The sequence below is a fragment of the Bufo bufo genome, chromosome 9, assembly GCF_905171765.1.
Source record: "Bufo bufo chromosome 9, aBufBuf1.1, whole genome shotgun sequence".
NCBI classification, from domain to species: Eukaryota; Metazoa; Chordata; class Amphibia; order Anura; family Bufonidae; genus Bufo; species Bufo bufo.
The window spans coordinates 18,844,149-18,864,138 of record NC_053397.1 but is presented as its reverse complement, the minus strand read 5'-3'; the positions used below and the strand labels follow the sequence as shown (position 1 = coordinate 18,864,138).

Genomic DNA, 19,990 nt, shown 5'->3' with positions numbered 1-19,990 from the left:
CTTTCTTAGATATGAGATAGATAGATAGATAGATAGATAGATAGATAGATAGATAGATAGATAGATAGAAGAAAGATATGAGATAGATATGAGATAGATAGATAGATAGATAGATAGATAGATAGATAGATAGATAGATAGATAGATAGATAGATAGATAGATAGATAGATAGAAGAAAGATATGAGATAGATAGATAGATAGATAGATAGAAGAAAGATATGAGATAGATATGAGATAGATAGATAATAGTTAGATATGAGATAAATAGATCTATCTATATATCTCATATCTATCTATCTTTCTTATATCTATCTATCTATCTATCTATCTATCTATCTATCTATATATCTCATATCTATCTATCTTCTCTCTCTCTCTCTAGCAGATGAGACCCCTTAAGCCCTCCATTGTTTTACACACCCAACTCTTTGCGTAAAAGTTCCAAAGGTCCATATAACATACAACCCTACAAAAGTTTGTGTAAGGATCCTGCAGTTACGTCTTGTTCATGCTTAGTGCGATTGTCTGTATTATGTATGTGCGTCTCTTATTATATGTACAGCGCTATGGAATGAATGGCGCTTTAATGATTAATAATAATAATAATAATATAGACCGCTCTATACAGTCTTTTACATTATAGCAGGGGGGGGGGGGGATACAGCAGAGAAGTTTAGTGCCTTTTATTCCGCCTCACGTGATGTTTTACAGCACAGTGTAACACGAGACATGTCGTTCAGTTTTTATATGAGGGCCGTGCAATGTGCTGGGACTTTCTACAGACAGAGCAAAATAAACAAGAAGCACCACCAGCATGGGACTCATGCACGTCTGAAAAAAATCCCATACAAAATAGTCCTTGAGTCGTCCTTCACATCGTCAAATGTTCTGTTCAGCAGTTTAATCTGAAAAATGATTGGGAAGCAATGTGGTGACCCCTGATTTAATCGCCCTGCATTCTCATATCTGTGTCCAAAAGTCATCATTGGAGGCCAGGATACAGAGACTGAGGTGTGGACCGGGAAGAGACGGCATGGAAGAGGCAGGGGACCTGGAAAGAGGTGGCATGGAAGAGGTAGGGGACCTGGAAAGAGGTGGCATGGAAGAGGCAGGGGACCTGGAAAGAGGTGGCATGGAAGAGACAAAGAACCTGGGAAGAGACGGCATGGGAGCGACAGGGAAACTGGGAAGAGTCTTCAAGGATGTAGCAAGGAACCTCGGAAGAAGCGGCAGGGAAGCAGCAAAGAATCTGGGAAGAGGCAGCATAGGAGCAACAGAGAACCTGGGAAGAGGTGGCATAGGAGCAGCAGAGAACCTGGGAAGAGGTGGCATAGGAGCAGCAGAGAACCTGGGAAGAGGTGGCATAGGAGCGGCACGGAACCTGGGAAGAGGCGGCATAGGAACGTCAGGGAACCTGGGAAGAGGCAGCATAGGAGCAGCAGAGAACCAGGGAAGAGACGGCATAGGAGCAGCAGAGAACCTGGGAAGAGGTGGCATAGGAGCAGCAGAGAACCAGGGAAGAGACGGCATAGGAACGTCAGGGAACCTGGGAAGAGGCAGCATAGGAGCAGCAGAGAACCAGGGAAGAGGTGGCATAGGAGCAGCAGAGAACCAGGGAAGAGACGGCATAGGAACGTCAGGGAACCTGGGAAGAGGCAGCATAGGAGCAGCAGAGAACCTGGGAAGAGGTGGCATAGGAGCAGCAGAGAACCAGGGAAGAGACGGCATAGGAGCAGCAGAGAACCTGGGAAGAGACGGCATAGGAGCAGCAGAGAACCTGGGAAGAGGTGGCATAGGAGCAGCAGAGAACCAGGGAAGAGACGGCATAGGAGCAGCAGAGAACCTGGGAAGAGACGGCATAGGAGCAGCAGAGAACCTGGGAAGAGGCAGCATAGGAGCAGCAGAGAACCAGGGAAGAGACGGCATAGGAACGTCAGGGAACCTGGGAAGAGGCAGCATAGGAGCAGCAGAGAACCAGGGAAGAGACGGCATAGGAATGTCAGAGAACCAGGGAAGAGGCAGCATAGGAGCAGCAGAGAACCTGGGAAGAGGTGGCATAGGAATGTCAGGGAACCTGGGAGGAGGCAGCATAGGAGCAGCAGAGAACCAGGGAAGAGACGGCATAGGAGCAGCAGAGAACCTGGGAAGAGGTGGCATAGGAGCGGCACGGAACCTGGAAAGAGGCGGCATAGGAACGTCAGGGAACCTGGGAAGAGGCAGCATAGGAGCAGCAGAGAACCTGGGAAGAGACGGCATGTGAGCGGTAGGGAACTTGGGAAGAGTCTTCATGGATGTAGCAAGGAACCTGGGAATAAGCGGCATGGAAGCAGCAAGGAACCTGGGAAGAAGCGGTATAGGAGCAGCAGAGAAACTCGGAAGAGATGGCATGGGAGCGGCAGGGAACATGGGAAGAGTCAGCATGGGATTGGGAAGGGGTGTTGAGGAAGAGGTAGTCAACCTGGAAAGAGGTGGCATGTGATTGGCAGGGGGCCCAGGAAAAGGCAAAATGGGAGCAGCAGGGAACTATGGAAGAGATGGCATCGGATCAGCGGGGATCCCCGAAAGAGGCGGCATGGGAGTAAAGGAAGTATGACTTTTGACAACCTCTTAAAATTATTTCCCAGCTTGGTGCCAAGATCCAGTCATCTCCAGTCCTTGAGCAGCTGACTGCCCTGTGCTTAATCTGGGATTACAACACGGGAACCACTAAATAGATTGCCTGTGACATCACCATACCGGGTGTACAAGCACATGCATTGTGGTGGAGCCGAGCATTAAATATTCCCCCAGCAGATTTCGTTATCCGTGTGACCTGCTGACAGCAGACATTCCCCATATTAATGGGTTTGTTCTGATTAGATCCTTTGTCCAGCCTGGGAAAAAAATTCTCCTTTGCATATTCACAAATAGCAATACACACCTTACCACAAAACAATTACATTGTGATGTAAGGATAATGCATGCCATGGGTGTGAGGTTTAATATACTGGAAGAGTAGGGGCAGGGAGTGCGGGATCATGCCCTGCCCCCGCCCTGTCTAGATCAGCATTAGTCAATCCCTATGCAGTGTGAATTGAGACACCGCACGCATTAGTTCATATTTTGCACCTGCCTAAAGATAAAAGGGGCCTTCTTGGATCTGATAGGTGGGGGTCTGACTCCCGGCACCCCCCACTGATCAGCTGTTTGAAGAACACATGGCCTTAATGCCGCTCAGTCCCATTCAAGTGAATAGGACTGAGTTGCAATTCCAAGAATAGCCACTATAAAATGTGTGGCGCTGTGTGAGGAGCTGATTAGAGGAATGGCCGTGGTCGGACCACGCCCCCCGAGGATAGGTCATCGATTTTTAAAACCATCCTTTAAATGTCATAATAGAAAACCATCGTGTAAAAGCAGCTTCGGCTCTGGAGGAATTGAATGCAATACTACATTTCACCTCTAGTGGCCGCTGCTGTGAAAATGCATAGCTGAAAACAAGGCAGCCAGAGCTGATCGCCAGGGATTGGTGAAATTGTACTCTCTGTTTTAAAAAATGAAATTGTAATTTTAAGGTGAGGCTTGTAACAGAAGTTGTTTGTGACTTTACTATGGGACCTGATCACTTGTAACTATGGCCCTGGACTACTTTATGGGATTGCCTGTGGACTGAGGATGATGGGAGTTTCATGCCCAGAACACCTGGAGCCTGCATTATTATTACCGCTGCTCCTCCACGTAGTGTTTATTGTGTGTGAGAAACTGCCAGCATGTGGGTTTGAGCAGGCCCCGCACCGCATTCACCTGGCGACACATTCCATTAGCTCTAGTGCCCATTCTTGTCTGGACTTGATCTTCGAGAGTGTTTGAAGTGGCAGCCATGAAATAGTTTATCAGTGAGTTCAAAAATTCTTCCTCATTTTTATTCTCATGCAAAGCTGATATTAAAGGGGTTGAACAGAAAAGTAAAAAAAAAAAATTAACAGCGCTCCTTATGGATGTATTCTGCTATTACAATGTTGCCCAATCAAAATAAATGAACTGCAATACCAGACGCAGTCTATGGACCAGGGTGGCGCTGTTTCTTGGTGAAAAAAAGCTGGGATATTGCTTTATGATATCTCCATCAGCTCCATAGATGTGAACACGTGCATACCGCCTCTTCATTCACCCACAAGACTCCTGGGGGGGTCTCGTCAACCCCAAGTAATTACACCTTTATCAACTGCCCTGTACAATGGGCGTTCCCGGTAGGCCAGGACCTAAAGTATCTAATGAACGGGGGTTGAAAATGTTAAGAGGTGTGCATTAAAGTCTATGGTTGTGTGAAATGGTGTGAACAGAAACGTAAAATATCAGGCATTGGGAGGGCAGCGCGCAGTCAGGTCCTTCCGGTTCCCTCCAGTGCAGAGCGCGTTCATGTCGATGGGGTGATTCATTTTTTTTTCTTACCAATTGGTGCCACTAAACCACAATTTTTACTAGGGGGACTATTAAGTGGCATTTTATATACAGGGGACACTATCGGGGCAGCACGATTGGAGGGTATTTTATATACAGGGGTACTGTGGGGGGCATTTTATATACAGGAGGGCACTGTGGGGGGCATTTTACTGTTGGAGGCAGAACACTGTGCGGGGCCTTATATATACTGGGGCTACTATGGAGGGCATTATAGACACTGGGGCCACTACAGGGAGGCCATAATAGATACCGGGGGCACTGTGGGGGTGTACTGATGGCACTGCACGGGTTAGGATGCTAAAAAAAAGAAAAACTATAAAAATTCATCTGTTTTTTCATTGCCATTTTTTAACAGCCACGAAAAATGGACAAACGGCCAGAAAATGGACGCATAATGACCATTAATTTCATGGCCTAAGGCTTCATACACACGACTGTATGTATTTTGCGGTCCACGGATCCGCAAAAAATACGGATGATGTCCGCGTGCATTCGGTATTTTGCGGAAAACTGAACAGAGACGGAAAGAATATATGTTTGTGTGCATGAGGCCTAAGGCAGAGAAGACAATAGGGAAGAGCTTGTGAATTCGGGCGACTGGGTGACCAGAAGATTGGATCCAGTAGTTGTAAAATGGCTGACTAAGGTTGCAACTTCCTGTCTCCAGTTACCTTAGGAAGAGCAGCTCTGGAGCACAAACTGCTGCTCTGTCTAGGGAAATACTGGGCAGACTAAGGCCTCATGCACACGGCCGTTGTTTTGGTCCGCATCCGAGCCGCAGTTTTGGCGGCTCGGATGCGGACCCATTCACTTCAATGGGGCCGCAAAAGATGCGGACAGCACTCTGTGTGCTGTCCGCATCCGTTGCTCCGTTCCGTGGTCCGCCCAAAAAATATAACCTGTCCTATTCTTGTCCGCGTTTTGCGGACAAGAAAAGGCAGTTATTTTAATGGCTGTCCGTGCCGTTCTGCAAATTGCGGAACGCACTCGGACGCCATCCGTGTTTTGCGGCTCCGCGATTTACGGACCACAAAACACACAACGGTCGAGTGCACGAGGCCTTAGAGGGAGAAAAATAGTAAGTTGACAGTTCTGAGTGATACATTATTCCCCACAAAATGACTCCCCGATGTGCGGACAACAATAGCGCGGTAGATTTATGATCTATTTATAGTCAAGTGCGATTCATATATTTTTTCTTTTAGTTCCCCTCGGAGAAGAAAAAGCCCGATCCACTTAACAAAAAAGTCAGCACATAAAGGGGCCCCTACTGTTACCTCCCGCCTCCGGAGAGCTGCGGTTTGAGGCTTTGTGTAATGTTTATTCCACGTTTCCCGAGGCAGAGATGACACTAAACTGCAACAGCTCTGCTGCGTTCACATACGGACTACAGACGAGCCTCGGCTGAACGAAGCTGGAGCCATTTGCCCCTCGCACAGTGACGATAATTGGATCGGATGGCTAAAGCTACGAGTGATATCATGCAGGAGCCCCCGGCTGATCTGCTTTAAATCAGGGGATACGTGAAATCTTAGCGGAAGTAAAGCTCCTCCGCTCTTGTCCTCTTTGTAACCCGTCTTCATCACCTTTTTGAATGTTTGTGCTCATTTTAATTTTTTTTTACAAATTTATATTTGCAAACTGAAAACTACCATCAAGCTTCGGCCTCATGCACACGACGGTTTTTTTTTGCGGTCCGCAAAACAGATTTCCGTTGTTCCGTGATCTGCGATAGTTTTTTCTTCCGTGGGTCTTCCTTGATTTTTGGAGGATCCACGGACATGAAAAGTGAAAAAATAAAAAAAATCAAGTTTGCATTGAAAATGATAGGAAAAACGGACACGGATCACGGACGCGGATGACTATCTTGTGTGCATCCGTGATTTTTCACGGACCCATTGACTTGAATAGGTCCGTGAACCGTTGTCCGTGAAAAAAATAGGACAGGTCATATTTTTTTAATGGACTGGAAAAGCGGATCACGGACGCGGAAGCCAAACTGTGCATTTTCCGATTTTTCCACGGACCCATTGAAAGTCAATGGGTCAGCGAAAAAAAACGGAACAACGGCCGCGGATGCACACAACGGTCGTGTGCATGAGGCCTTCTGTTGACGGACCTGACATGTCTTCATTTCGAATTCTGATATTCTGATTCTGATTGGCTAGGTATATTTTTGTTTCCGTCAAAGGCCCCTGATCATCCAGTTGTTTCCGGGTGATCCGCTCGCTAAAACCCCTATGATAGGCTGCTTAGGGGCGCACATTCAAGTGAATGGGCAACCATGTGTTATGTGGTCATGCCAAGTCCTCCAAAGTTGCGCCCTGAGCAAAATTACTGTAAAAGTAAACCATAAAAAGATCCAACATCAGAAGTGAGCCTGCTTGCTGACGTTTTCAGGGTATTAACATGAGATTTGTTTGGACCGTGCTGCAAAAAACAATAAAAACTATAATTGTATAAGGCCCCTTTCACACGGGCGAAGCGTGAGTTGAATGCATTGCACCCGCACTGAATCCTGACCCATTCATTTCTATGGGGCTGTGCACACGAGCAGTGATTTTCACGTATCACTTGTGCGTTGCGTGAAAATCGCAGCATGCTCCTCTTTGTGTGTTTTTCACGTAACCCACCCCCTATAGAAATGAATGGGGTTGCGTGAAAATCGCAAGCATCCGCAAGCAAGTGCGGATGCGGTGCGATTTTCACGCACGGTTGCTAGGAGGCGATCGGGATGGAGACCCGATCATTATTATTTTCCCTTATAACATGGTTTTAAGGGAAAATAATAGCATTCTGAATACAGAATGCATAGTACAATAGCGCTGGAGGGGTTAAAAAATAAATAAAAATTATTTAACTCACCTTAATCCACTTGCTCGCGCAGCCGGCATCTCCTTCTGTCTTCTTCTTAGCTGTGTGCAGGAAAAGGACCTGTGGTGACGTCACTCCAGTCATCACATGGTCCGTCACATGATCTTTTACCATGGTGATGGATCATGTGATGAGCGCAGTGACGTCACCACAGGTCCTTTTCCTGCACACAGCAAAGATGAAGACAGAATAGAAGCCGGCTGCGCGATCAAGTGGATTAAGGTGAGTTAAATAATTTATTATATTTTTTAACCCCTCCAGCGCTATTTTACTAAGCATTCTGTATTCTGAATGCAATTATTTTCCCTTATAACCATGTTATAAGGGAAAATAATACAATCTACCCAGCACCTAACCCAAACCCGAACTTCTTTGAAGAAGTTCGGGTTTGGGTACCAAACATGCAGATCTTTCTCACGCGAGTGCAAAACGCATTACAATGTTTTGCACTCGCGCGGAAAAATCGCGCATGTTCCCACAACGCACCCGCACCTTTTACCGCAACGCCCGTGTTAAAGAGGCCTAAGGGTGATGGACTTTCCATTTGCTGACTACAGACCCAAGGGGTGGACACATGTTTAGGGATTTGCATCTCAGATGAGATGGTTCTTGCTTTTCTCTGGATCAACACTTGTTTATCAATGTCCTGTTAGGCCATATGGACATGATGGAGGGGCTCCCTCAATGAAGACCCCCCCTCTTTTATCCAGTGGAGAACCACTTGTTCGGGTGTTGATTTAAATGGCCAGCCTGTAGACGTACGGTTGGCGGATCGCCAGGGATTCTGAAGCTGGACCTGCAGCCATCAGCTGGGCCAGGCCGAATTCAGGCTGAAAGGGGTTATCATTATGCGACCACCCCTTTAAGGCTACTTTCACACTAGCGTTTTTACTGGATACGGCAGGGTTCAGCAAAAACGCTTCCGTTACTGATAATACAACCGCATGCATCCGTTATGAACGGATCCGGTTGTATTATCTTTAACACTCCCAAGACGGATCCGTCATTAACTCCATTGAAAGTCAATTGGGGACGGATCCGTTTTCTATTGTGGCAGAGAAAATGGATCCGTCCCCATTGACTTGCATTGGGGGTCATGCTACGCATCCCAGGACGGAAAGCAAACTAGAACATGTTGCGGTCTGGGAACGCAACTAAACGGAACGGAATGCATTCTGGTGCTCTCCATTCTGTTTTGTTTCGTCCCCATTGACAATGAATGGGGACAAAACTGAAGCATTTTTTTTTCCCGGTATTGAGCCCCTATGACGGAACTCAATACCGGAAAACTAAAACGCTAATGTAAAAGTAGCCTAAGCTTTATTGTATGGGCAGATATGCTTAGGGCTGGATATGGCGGTCCGCTGTACATCCGGTAACACATCAGCGATGATCTGTCAGGATAAGCAGCTTTCAGAATGAGCTTTAAATGTCTCCGTGAACGCGGTCAAATGGGGCGACCTTCCCGTCTCCCTGCAGAGATCCATTTGCAGGATGTCACATTACCAGGATATACAGTGCAAAATAAATATCCTCTGCAGAGCGGCATTACTTATCTCCAGGTACCTGATCAACAGGTTTAATGACACAGAGCGGCGTCTGAGACAACACATCAAAGGTCACTGATATATGTCAGCAAGCTAATCCCTGGCAGATGCTGGAATAGTGCCGCTCCACCGTGCGATAACTGGGCCGCCTAGCGCCATGTGCTTTTCTAGAACCTCAGGGGTGAAAGAGCGCTGTCTTTCTAGGGTGAGCTGTGTTTGTAGATCACCTTGTGCTTTTGAAGAACCTTAAGGGCTGTTTGTTCAGAACCTTGTGCTGAGTGCTGCTGCTCTAGAACTTCAAGTGTTAGAGTGCTGCTGTTCTAGAACTTCAAGTGTTAGAGTGATGCTGTTCACTTCAAGTGTTAGAGTGCTGCTGTTCTAGAACTTCAAGTGTTAGAGTGCTGCTGTCACAGAACCTCAAGTGTTAGAGTGCTGCTAATCTACAACCTCAAGTGTTAGAGTGCTGCTAATTTACAACCTCAAGTGTTAGAGTGCTGCTGTTCTAGAATTTCAAGTGCTAGACTGCTGCTGTTCTAGAACCTCAAGTGTTGGAGTGCTGCTGTTCTAGAACCTCAAGTGTTAGAGTGCTGCTGTTCACTTCAAGTGCTAGAGTGCTGCTGTTCACTTCAAGTGTTAGAGTGCTGCTTTCACAGAACCTCAAGTGTTAGAGTGCTGCTAATCTACAACCTCAAGTGTTAGAGTGCTGCTGTTCTAGAACCTCATGTTAGAGTGCTATTGTCACAGAACCTCAAGTGTTAGAGTGCTGCTGTTCACTTCAAGTGTTAGAGTGCTGCTGTCACAGAACCTCAAGTGTTAGAGTGCTGCTACTAATATACAACCTCAAGTGTTAGAGTGCTGCTGTTCTAGAACCTCATGTTAGAGTGCTATTGTCACAGAACCTCAAGTGTTAGAGTGTTGTTGCTTTAGAACTTCAAGTGTTAGAGTGCTGCTGTTGTACAACCTCATGTGTTAGAGTGCTGCTACTCTAAAACCTAAAGTGCTAGGTTTAAGTTTTAGTTGTGCCAGCAACACAAATTTGCTGCTGCTCAGGAACCTTAAGCATTAGACTGCTGTTGTTCTAGAACCTCAAGTGTCAGAATGATGCTGGTCTAGAACCTCCATTGCTTCTTTTCTAGAAGTTCAAGTGTTGGGTGGCTGCTGTGCAAGGACCTCAAATGTTAGCGTGCTGATATTCTAGAACTTCATTGGATAGATGATGCTGTTCTAGAACTTCACATGTTCGGTGGCTGCTGTGCAAGGACCTCATATGTTAGAGTGCTGCTGTTCTAGAAGTTCAAGTGTTAGACTGTACTAGAACTGCAAATGTTAGAGTGCAGCTGTTCTTGAACTTCATTTCATGGAGGGCTGCTGTTGTGGAATGGCAAGTATAAGCGTGCTCCTGTTCTGTAACATTAGGTGTTAGAGTGCTGCTGTTCTAGAACCCCAAGTGTGATACTGTTACTGTTTTAGAGCCTCAAGTGTTCTAGAACTTCATTTGATAGAGTGCTGCTGCTGTTGTATAACATTAGGCGTTGAAGTGCTGCTGATCTAGAACCTCAAGGTTAGGGTACGGCCACGCGGTCAGGTTTCTGTATGCCGTTTTGGAAGCCAAAATCAGGAGTTGATCATAAATGAAAAGATGCAACTTCTGCTCTTGTTTGAATTCACTCCTGGCTTTGGCTTCCAAAACTGCATGTAGAAACCTGACCGTGTGGCCGTACCCGCGGAGGGCCGCTCTGGTCGATCTAGAAGTGTTATAGTCCTGTTTTTCTGAAACCTCATGCTCCATGACAGTATCGCTGTTCTAGAACTGTGTGCGCCAATGTATCACACTCGTCAGTGTCTTACCTTTCTGGAACCCCATCTGCCGGCATCCTGCTTTATTAGAACCCAGACTTGTGCTGATTTTCTACAGCCTCAAATGACAACCTACTGCATTTCTAGAACCCCAGATTTTCTTGCACCCCAAGAGTCAGCCTTACAGTTTTCAATGACTATAGGTGTCAAAATACCTATTCGCGCGGGAGCCAAAATATAGAGAATATATACGTTGCCCTTCCGTGTTATACTATGCTGTCATCGCATTGCTTTGGAACTTCGAAATGTCTATCAAATTTTGCAAAACAAAAACTGGGGGTGCACCTTGGGGCGTGTGACATGATATCCCCCCCCCCCCCCCCCCCCCCCCGTGTAGGAGAATATAGAAATGTCCCATATCAGGACACTTGTCGACTTCACATTGTATGCAAGGACTGAACTCAGGGACTGCAGCTGCTTTTCCCATCCACACAACCACCTGTATGAATGAGCCTTGTGTAGCCATGTTCCCTGAGATCAGCCCTTGGGGACCTGATGATGTCCGCAGAGCACAGCATGTCACTTGGCACAGCATAAGATCTCAGGGAGCACTCATGATGCAGCCCCAAAGAGTCAAATGGCAAATTCAGCTCTGCTACATCACTTTCCGCTATATAATCAGCCTTACCTTCGTATATACACCCTCCTGCAGCGAAATTCATAGGAATCCTGATTCTTGTGGCCGAAAAATGATAAATCCCCAAATGACAGCGGATGAATGAGGCTCGGCGTGCCCGCTGTACAGTCCTTGGATCCTGACTGTTTCTCTGCCTCCCTCCAAGTGGCTTCAATAATCTGCACAGAGCGTAATAAAGCTCAGGGTTACACCTCCAAATCGGACTGAGCCAGAAAAAAAAAATCTGTGCTCGAGGACTGCCTCGTTCCTGCTCAGCCACTTTTTAACCTCTGCTATGTGCATGCCAGGAAGAACAGGGAGCAGATACTCCTGGAAACTGGCAGCAAGCAGGAGACCGCCGCCGGGCTCTTTTTTTGGTTTTTCCTTTGTTGTTCTATTGAAAGGGGGGGGGGGAAATAAAAATAAAAAATTCTATGAAAAATACGCCAGAGACTCCCAAATTCATAGAGCATGTTGTGATCAAAGAAAGACAACCCCTACTTTCCGTGCAGACATCATTTCACATCATCTATGAAGGATTCTGTTCCTTTTGTAAGAGACAGAAACTTGGAGGTGACTCCAAGAAAAGAATGCGACTCCCTCTGCGCCAGGTCCTGGTCTGGAGAGGTTGTGAGGCCTCAGGAATAAAACGCGCCAGGAGTCCTGACACTTTCTAATAAACTTTTTGTGTTTCAATTCTTCGCTGTCTGCAAGATCTCTGCTTGCTGTGAACATTCTACTTTCTTTTCAGAGGCTGCAAACCTGTACTTAGCTGGTTGAACTTGACGGACTTAGGTCTATTTTCACTCGTTCTATGTAACTACATAAGCTTAAACTTCTCACAGCTGAGGGTTTGCTGCAAATAATCCAGTCTAGACAATGATCTGTGAGCTCAACAGACTCCAGGCTGATACTTTGTACCTGCACCGATACATTGTAAGGGCTCGTTCACACGACCGTATGGCTTTTTCAGTGTTTTACGGTCTGTTTTTCACTGATCCGTTGTTCCGTTTTTGTTTTTTCGTTGTGTTTCCGTTTCTGTTCCGTTTTTCCGTATGGCATATACAGTATACAGTAATTACATAGAAACAATTGGGCTGGGCATAAAATTTTCAATAGATGGTTCCGCAAAAACGGAACGGATACGGAAGACATACGGATGCATTTCTGTATGTGTTCTGTTTTTTTTGCGGGACCATTGAAATGAATGGTTCTGTATACGGACCGTATATGGAACGCAAAAAACGCCCCGTAAACGGGAAAAAAAGAGAGATTTGTACTGCTGATGTATAGAGGATTGCTTGCATTGGATACTGTTGTAACAAATCCTCAGCTGTGACACTTAGGCCTCATACACACGACCTTTGTGTGTTTTGCGGATCAGCAAAACACGGATGGCGTCCATTTGCGTTCCGCAGTATGCGGAACGGCACAGACAGCCATTGATATAACTGCCTATTCTTGTCCACAAAACGGACATTAATAGGACAGGTTATATTTTTGGGGCGGACCACGGAACGGAGCAACAGATGCGGACAGCACACGGCGCGCTGTCCGCATCTTTTGCAGGCCCCATTGAAGTGAATGGGTCCGCATCCAAGCCGCAAAAACGGCGGCTCTGCTGCGGACCAAAACAACGGTCGTGTGCATGAGGCCTTATTGGGTCTGGATGGGGGTCTTAGCCTCAAGCAAGAAGGTTTTTATTCACTGATGGCAAGCAGAGATCATGAAAAAAATTTAGAGAAATACACCTAGATTAGATTAGAAAGCGGTAGAACTTTTCATCATGGTTACAGTGTTACAATTTAACCAACTTTGTGATAATGTTGCATTACTGGTCCTAAGGGCTCATGCACACTAACTTAGTTTTTGCAAACATCCGATCCGCATTTTTTTTCAACGAGGCGGCAAAAGATGCGGACAACACGCCGTGTGCTGTCCGCATCCATATGTTCTTTCCGTAGCACCCGCAAAAATATAGAACATGTCTCATTATTGTCTGCATTATGGACAAGGATAGGTTCTATTATAGGCCGCACATTACGTTCCGCAAAATGCGGAATGCACACAGCCGGTATCCGTGTTTTGTGGACCGCAAAAGCAGCTACGGCCGTGTGCGTACGACCTCATTTGCAGGTTGTTTTATACTCCAGAGTAGCATTCACAATTCTGCAGACTTCAGAACTGAAATCTCCTAACTTCCCCTGCTTGTTCAGTGTCTGCAACTTGTTCTAGTTATAATTTATTCTGGGAAATCTAGTCTTTATATCAGACACTGTATGGCAGGGATGGCCAACCTGAGGCTCTCCAGCTGTTGCAAAACTACAACTCCCAGCAAGCCCAGATAGCCAGGCATGCTCAACCTGCGGCCCTTCAGCTGTTGTAAAACTACAACTCCCACAATGCCCTGCTGTATGCTGATAGCTGTAGGCTGTTCGGGCATGCTGGGAATTGTAGTTTTGCAACAGCTGGAGGGCCTCAGGTTGAGCACGCCTGGCCTACAGCAGGGCATGGTGGGAGTTGTAGTTTAACAGCTGGTTGGCCATCCCTGCTGTATAGTAATTGTAGAGTAAAAGTATCTGCCCCGAACCCCCCCCCCCCCCCCCCCCCGCCTCCTGTATTTCAGGAGCTCATCTATATCTGTCCATTATTTGCAATGACAACCTGAACCTGTGCACGATGGGGGGCACTTATCAAGCCCCTTGTCTTAGGAGAGTGCCACCAAAAAGTCTTACATTTTTAAACAAGCACAAAAAATGTTCAGCTTTTTGCTCCCCCCCCCCCCCCACCCACTTTTGTAAAAAAATAAATTAAAAAAATGCAGGAATTGTTGGGGGGTGAGGCCTGTGCGGACGACACATGACGCGTGCATCTTATGCCACCGCAAACTAGATGGAGACTGGTGTTAGAAAGTCCCCCTAAGTCATTTGCACTAAAATTCGGGCAAAAAAAAAGTTGCACGTTGTGACGCACACTATTTATGTGCAAAAATGTGTGACTTTTTGTGATTTTTTTTCTTTTCACTGCTGTTGGCATCATTTATACCATGAGCAATTCATGAGAAAAGTTGGTCCTCTGTCAAATCCCCATCTCCACTAAGTGGGCGCGTCCTGCGTGCAACATGCTGATGAATGGGCGACCTATTCTGCGGCAGCTGTTACATACCTTTCGACTCATCTCCCAGGACTCCCAGTGGTTTTACACAACACCTGTTACAAAGGCCGCAGCCGAGCACACAGAAGAAAAAGAATGAGGTTTCTAGTTCGTGGGGGAGGGGCACTGACAACCGGGGGGCTTAGAGAGGGCATCAGAGAAGAGAACTGTGACCTAGAAATCTGGGTGCAAGGAGGACACTTAGTTAAAGGGGCTCCACTAGGGCACGTGTGGCTCTATAGAAGGTAAAAAATAATTTTCGGACCTCATCACAAAATTTGGGATGGAGCCCAATATCTTCCACTTTCAGCAATAAGCATGATGCACACAGTGATGTCATAGTACTAGGAGAATGCACACAGTGATGTCATAGTACTAGGAGAATGCACACAGTGATGTCATAGTACTAGGAGACTGCACACAGTGATGTCATAGTACTAGGAGACTGCACACAGTGATGTCATAGTACTAGGAGACTGCACACAGTGATGTCATAGTACTAGGAGACTGCACACAGTGATGTCATAGTACTAGGAGACTGCACACAGTGATGTCATAGTACTAGGAGAATGCACACAGTGATGTCATAGTACTAGGAGACTGCACACAGTGATGTCATAGTACTAGGAGACTGCACACAGTGATGTCATAGTACTAGGAGACTGCACACAGTGATGTCATAGTACTAGGAGACTGCACACAGTGATGTCATAGTACTAGGAGACTGCACACAGTGATGTCATAGTACTAGGAGACTGCACACAGTGATGTCATAGTACTAGGAGACTGCACACAGTGATGTCATAGTACTAGGAGACTGCACACAGTGATGTCATAGTACTAGGAGACTGCACACAGTGATGTCATAGTACTAGGAGAATGCACACAGTGATGTCATAGTACTAGGAGACTGCACACAGTGATGTCATAGTACTAGGAGACTGCACACAGTGATGTCATAGTACTAGGAGACTGCACACAGTGATGTCATAGTACTAGGAGAATGCACACAGTGATGTCATAGTACTAGGAGAATGCACACAGTGATGTCATAGTACTAGGAGAATGCACACAGTGATGTCATAGTACTAGGAGACTGCACACAGTGATGTCATAGTACTAGGAGACTGCACACAGTGATGTCATAGTACTAGGAGACTGCACACAGTGATGTCATAGTACTAGGAGACTGCACACAGTGATGTCATAGTACTAGGAGAATGCACACAGTGATGTCATAGTACTAGGAGACTGCACACAGTGATGTCATAGTACTAGGAGACTGCACACAGTGATGTCATAGTACTAGGAGACTGCACACAGTGATGTCATAGTACTAGGAGACTGCACACAGTGATGTCATAGTACTAGGAGAATGCACACAGTGATGTCATAGTACTAGGAGAATGCACACAGTGATGTCATAGTACTAGGAGACTGCACACAGTGATGTCATAGTACTAGGAGACTGCACACAGTGATGTCATAGTACTAGGAGACTGCACACAGTGATGTCATAGTACTAGGAGAATGCACACAGTGATGTCATAGTACTAGGAGAATGCACACAGTGATGTCATAGTACTAGGAGACTGCACACAGTGATGTCATAGTACTAGGAGACTGCACACAGTGATGTCATAGTACTAGGAGACTGCACACAGTGATGTCATAGTACTAGGAGACTGCACACAGTGATGTCATAGTACTAGGAGACTGCACACAGTGATGTCATAGTACTAGGAGACTGCACACAGTGATGTCATAGTACTAGGAGACTGCACACAGTGATGTCATAGTACTAGGAGACTGCACACAGTGATGTCATAGTACTAGGAGACTGCACACAGTGATGTCATAGTACTAGGAGACTGCACACAGTGATGTCATAGTACTAGGAGACTGCACACAGTGATGTCATAGTACTAGGAGACTGCACACAGTGATGTCATAGTACTAGGAGACTGCACACAGTGATGTCATAGTACTAGGAGAATGCACACAGTGATGTCATAGTACTAGGAGAATGCACACAGTGATGTCATAGTACTAGGAGACTGCACACAGTGATGTCATAGTACTAGGAGAATGCACACAGTGATGTCATAGTACTAGGAGACTGCACACAGTGATGTCATAGTACTAGGAGACTGCACACAGTGATGTCATAGTACTAGGAGACTGCACACAGTGATGTCATAGTACTAGGAGACTGCACACAGTGATGTCCCCGAGGTACCAGCCAGTAGTACCAAAGTCCAGCTCAGACTGTTATTTTAGATAGTTTTTCAATACGCAGATATGAATACGGGCGAAACAAACTTAGGCTCCACTGAGCCCATACATTTTACTGCTGTACAGAAATAGCATTAACATGGAAGTATTTGAACAAATTGACTTTGGATCTATGATCCGAAATTCGATTCGCTTTAGCCTAGTGCATAGTGTACATGAGACCATGTAATATACCCACTTCTTATTTGCCCCCCTGTGTCCTATACCATCACTGCAGCTCTGACAGGACCCAGATTTCCCAGAATGCTAAATGGCAAACCCCCCAAAGTGACCCATGGCATCATACTGGATGGGGGGCACTAAGGGGCATCATACTGCATGGGGGCACTAAGGGGTATAACACTACATGGGGGGCACTAATGGACATCATATTGCATGGGGGGCACTAAGGGGTATCACACTACATGGGGGGCACTAGGGGCATCATACTGCATGGGGACACTAAGGGGCATCATACTGCATGGGGACACTAAGGGGCATCATACTGCATGGGGGCACTAAGGGGTATCACACTGCATGGGGGGCACTAAGGGGTATCACACTGCATGGGGGGCACTAAGGGGCATCACACTACATGGGGGGCACTAGGGGCATCATACTGCATGGGGACACTAAGGGGCATCATACTGCATGGGGGCACTAAGGGGCATCATACTGCATGAGGACACTAAGTGGCATCATACTGCATGGGGGCACTAAGGGGCATCATACTGCATGAGGACACTAAGTGGCATCATACTGCATGGGGGCACTAAGGGGCATCATACTGCATGGGGGACACTACCGGGGGCATGTGGTGTATGGTGTTTTGAGTCTGGGCCGTATAGCCCCTCCGCACTTTGGTCTCATCTTAGTAAATGACCCCCTTTCATCGGTCGCTCTATTGTATGCAGAGCTCTGGAATCTATGGACTGTGGGAGAAGATGGCTGAGCGCAGGCTGTGGTCTCATGGTCTCCATGGGCGCAGCTGCAGAGGCCATCGTCGGTGACACAGCATTACTCAGCGGCGTGCTGCGGCAGTAATAGCAGCAATTGTGACATTACTCAGGGGCAGGGGAGAAATTACTGACAATTGTTCAGTCCACTTTAGGACACTTTCTTTTAGATTTGACCTTAAAGGGGATGTCCCAGAATGACATCTTCAGGAGGGTATAATTAATGGGGGTCTGACTGCTGGGCCCCCTATCTATTCTAAGAGTGGAGGGGGGGGCATGTACCGTTAGTAAAGCATGCACACACTGTCACTCTATTCAAAATCTATAGGACCGAAGGTAGCCGAGCAGTTTGAATGGAGCGGTATCGCGCATGGGTGACAATTAAATGGGAGACACGGGACCCCCATTTTTATAATCTATGGGGGTCCTAGCAGTCAGGTCCATTCCAATCAGTGATAAGATATTATGGGATAAGGGCTCATGCACACGAACACGTGCCAGCCGGGCCCGTATCACGGCCCGCAAACAGCAGGTCCGCAATACACTGGCACCGGCCGCGTGCACCACGCACTTGAATGGGTCCAGAATCAGGAAGGTCGGTGCAGAACGGAGGCATGGAAGAACTACGGAGTGCTTCCGTGGGGTTTCTGTCCGTGCCTCCGCACCGCAAAAAAGTAGTGCATGCACAATTTTTTTGCGGTGCGAACCGTCGGATACAGATTGCGGACCCCATTCAAGTGAATGGGTCCGTGATCCGCATGTGATGGCCCTACGGTCGGTGCCCGTGCATTGCGGAACCGCAATTTGCAGTCCACAGCACGGGCCCAGCTGGAACGCGTTCGTGTGCATGAGCCCTAAGCCAGACGCTAAGAGACGTGAGATGTGCTGGAAAATGTCGCACTCCTGTGCTTCATATATAAAGGGGCATGCTGCATTTTCTGAAATATTCTTTGTCGTCGACCCCCCCCCCCCCCAGTCCGATAATGGTCGGCATTGCTTCTACAGCGCCACACTGTGTAGGGACACGTCTCCGCTGATGAGGAGAATGGTAATGTTCTGTTTCATGGAGGTATAACGGAGGAACAGCACAACGCAGAGTTCCGAGTAAAGCTGCTCCAGAATGGTTATTGTCCGGGGGATGCAAGTATTTTCTAAAACAGACATTGTCAGGAGTGCTGTCAGGTCCTCTTTAAATTTCTTATACTTTCAGGATCTCTGTTTGCTGTCAGTGAATGGAAACATTTTAAAAAAATTCTGACAAATCTAATATAGCTCATGGCTCTAAGTTGCTACAATGTATCCAGTCTAGAGAACTCGGACTCCAGCCTGACAGTGATTGTCATTGTTGGAACCGGACATGTATAAAATATCAGTAGATTTCTACATAGAGAAAAGCGGCAGCTCTCCCATGGCAGCGAGCGTGTATGTTGGTTTTCCATCAAATGTCCTGGACCTCTCTGGGATTGCACCCCCTGGAAGCGCTGGCATCCGGCGGAGCGCTGTGTCCAAGGTTTGCTGTGTGTCCGATAATGAGGCATCTAATTGAATGAAGTCGGCCTCTGGCCTCTCCGTGCTGGGATTATGGAGGAGGCCACGTGGGATGGACAGGGTTCCTCCAGGACCTGGCCCGGGATAGCCGCAGGTCTCCTGCTGGGGCCTCAGGACAGGGGTTTGCTTTGTTTGGACATGTGTTTCCTGCTGTAAAACCAATGGTGGAGGAATAATTGAGGATTTTTTTTTAAATCTATTCATTTTCCATATCATTTATTAATGGGTCCCTGTCATTCATGATGCAGTGGACGGATGAGAAAGTCAACCATCGCATGGAACGGATTTAGATTTTTTTACATTCATTATTTCATGATATTTTTTCTATAACAAATGTACAAAATAAAATGAACATAAAATAAAAGATAAAAAATTAAATGAATTTCCCCCTAAAGCTACTTTCACACTAGCGTTTTAGTTTTCCGGTATTGAGATCCGTCATAGGGTCTCAATACCGTAAAAAAAAAAAACGCTTCAGTTTTGTCCCAATTCATTGAACAGAACAGAATGCTCCAAAATGCATTCCGTTCTGTTTAGTCGCGTTCCCAGACCGGAGCATGTTGTAGTTTGCTTTCCGTCCTTAGATTCGGAGCAAGACGGACATGACCCCCAATGCAAGTCAATGGAGACGGATCCGTTTTCTCTGCCACAATATAAAACGGATCCGTCCTCCATTGACTTTCAATGGAGTTCATGACGGATCCGTCCTGGCTATGTTAC

At 46.6% G+C, this 19,990-nt stretch overlaps 1 protein-coding gene across 1 annotated transcript in view; it reads right to left on the bottom strand.

Moving 5' to 3' along the window:
* Positions 1-11,489, bottom strand: part of PRRT3 (proline rich transmembrane protein 3) — a 59,707-nt gene extending 48,218 nt beyond the window's left edge. Inside the window, exon 1 of the mRNA XM_040407468.1 lies at positions 11,352-11,489. The gene's annotated coding sequence lies outside the window, so the exon portion shown is untranslated. The remainder of the gene's footprint in view (positions 1-11,351) is intronic.
* Between the last annotated feature and the right edge of the window lie 8,501 nt (positions 11,490-19,990).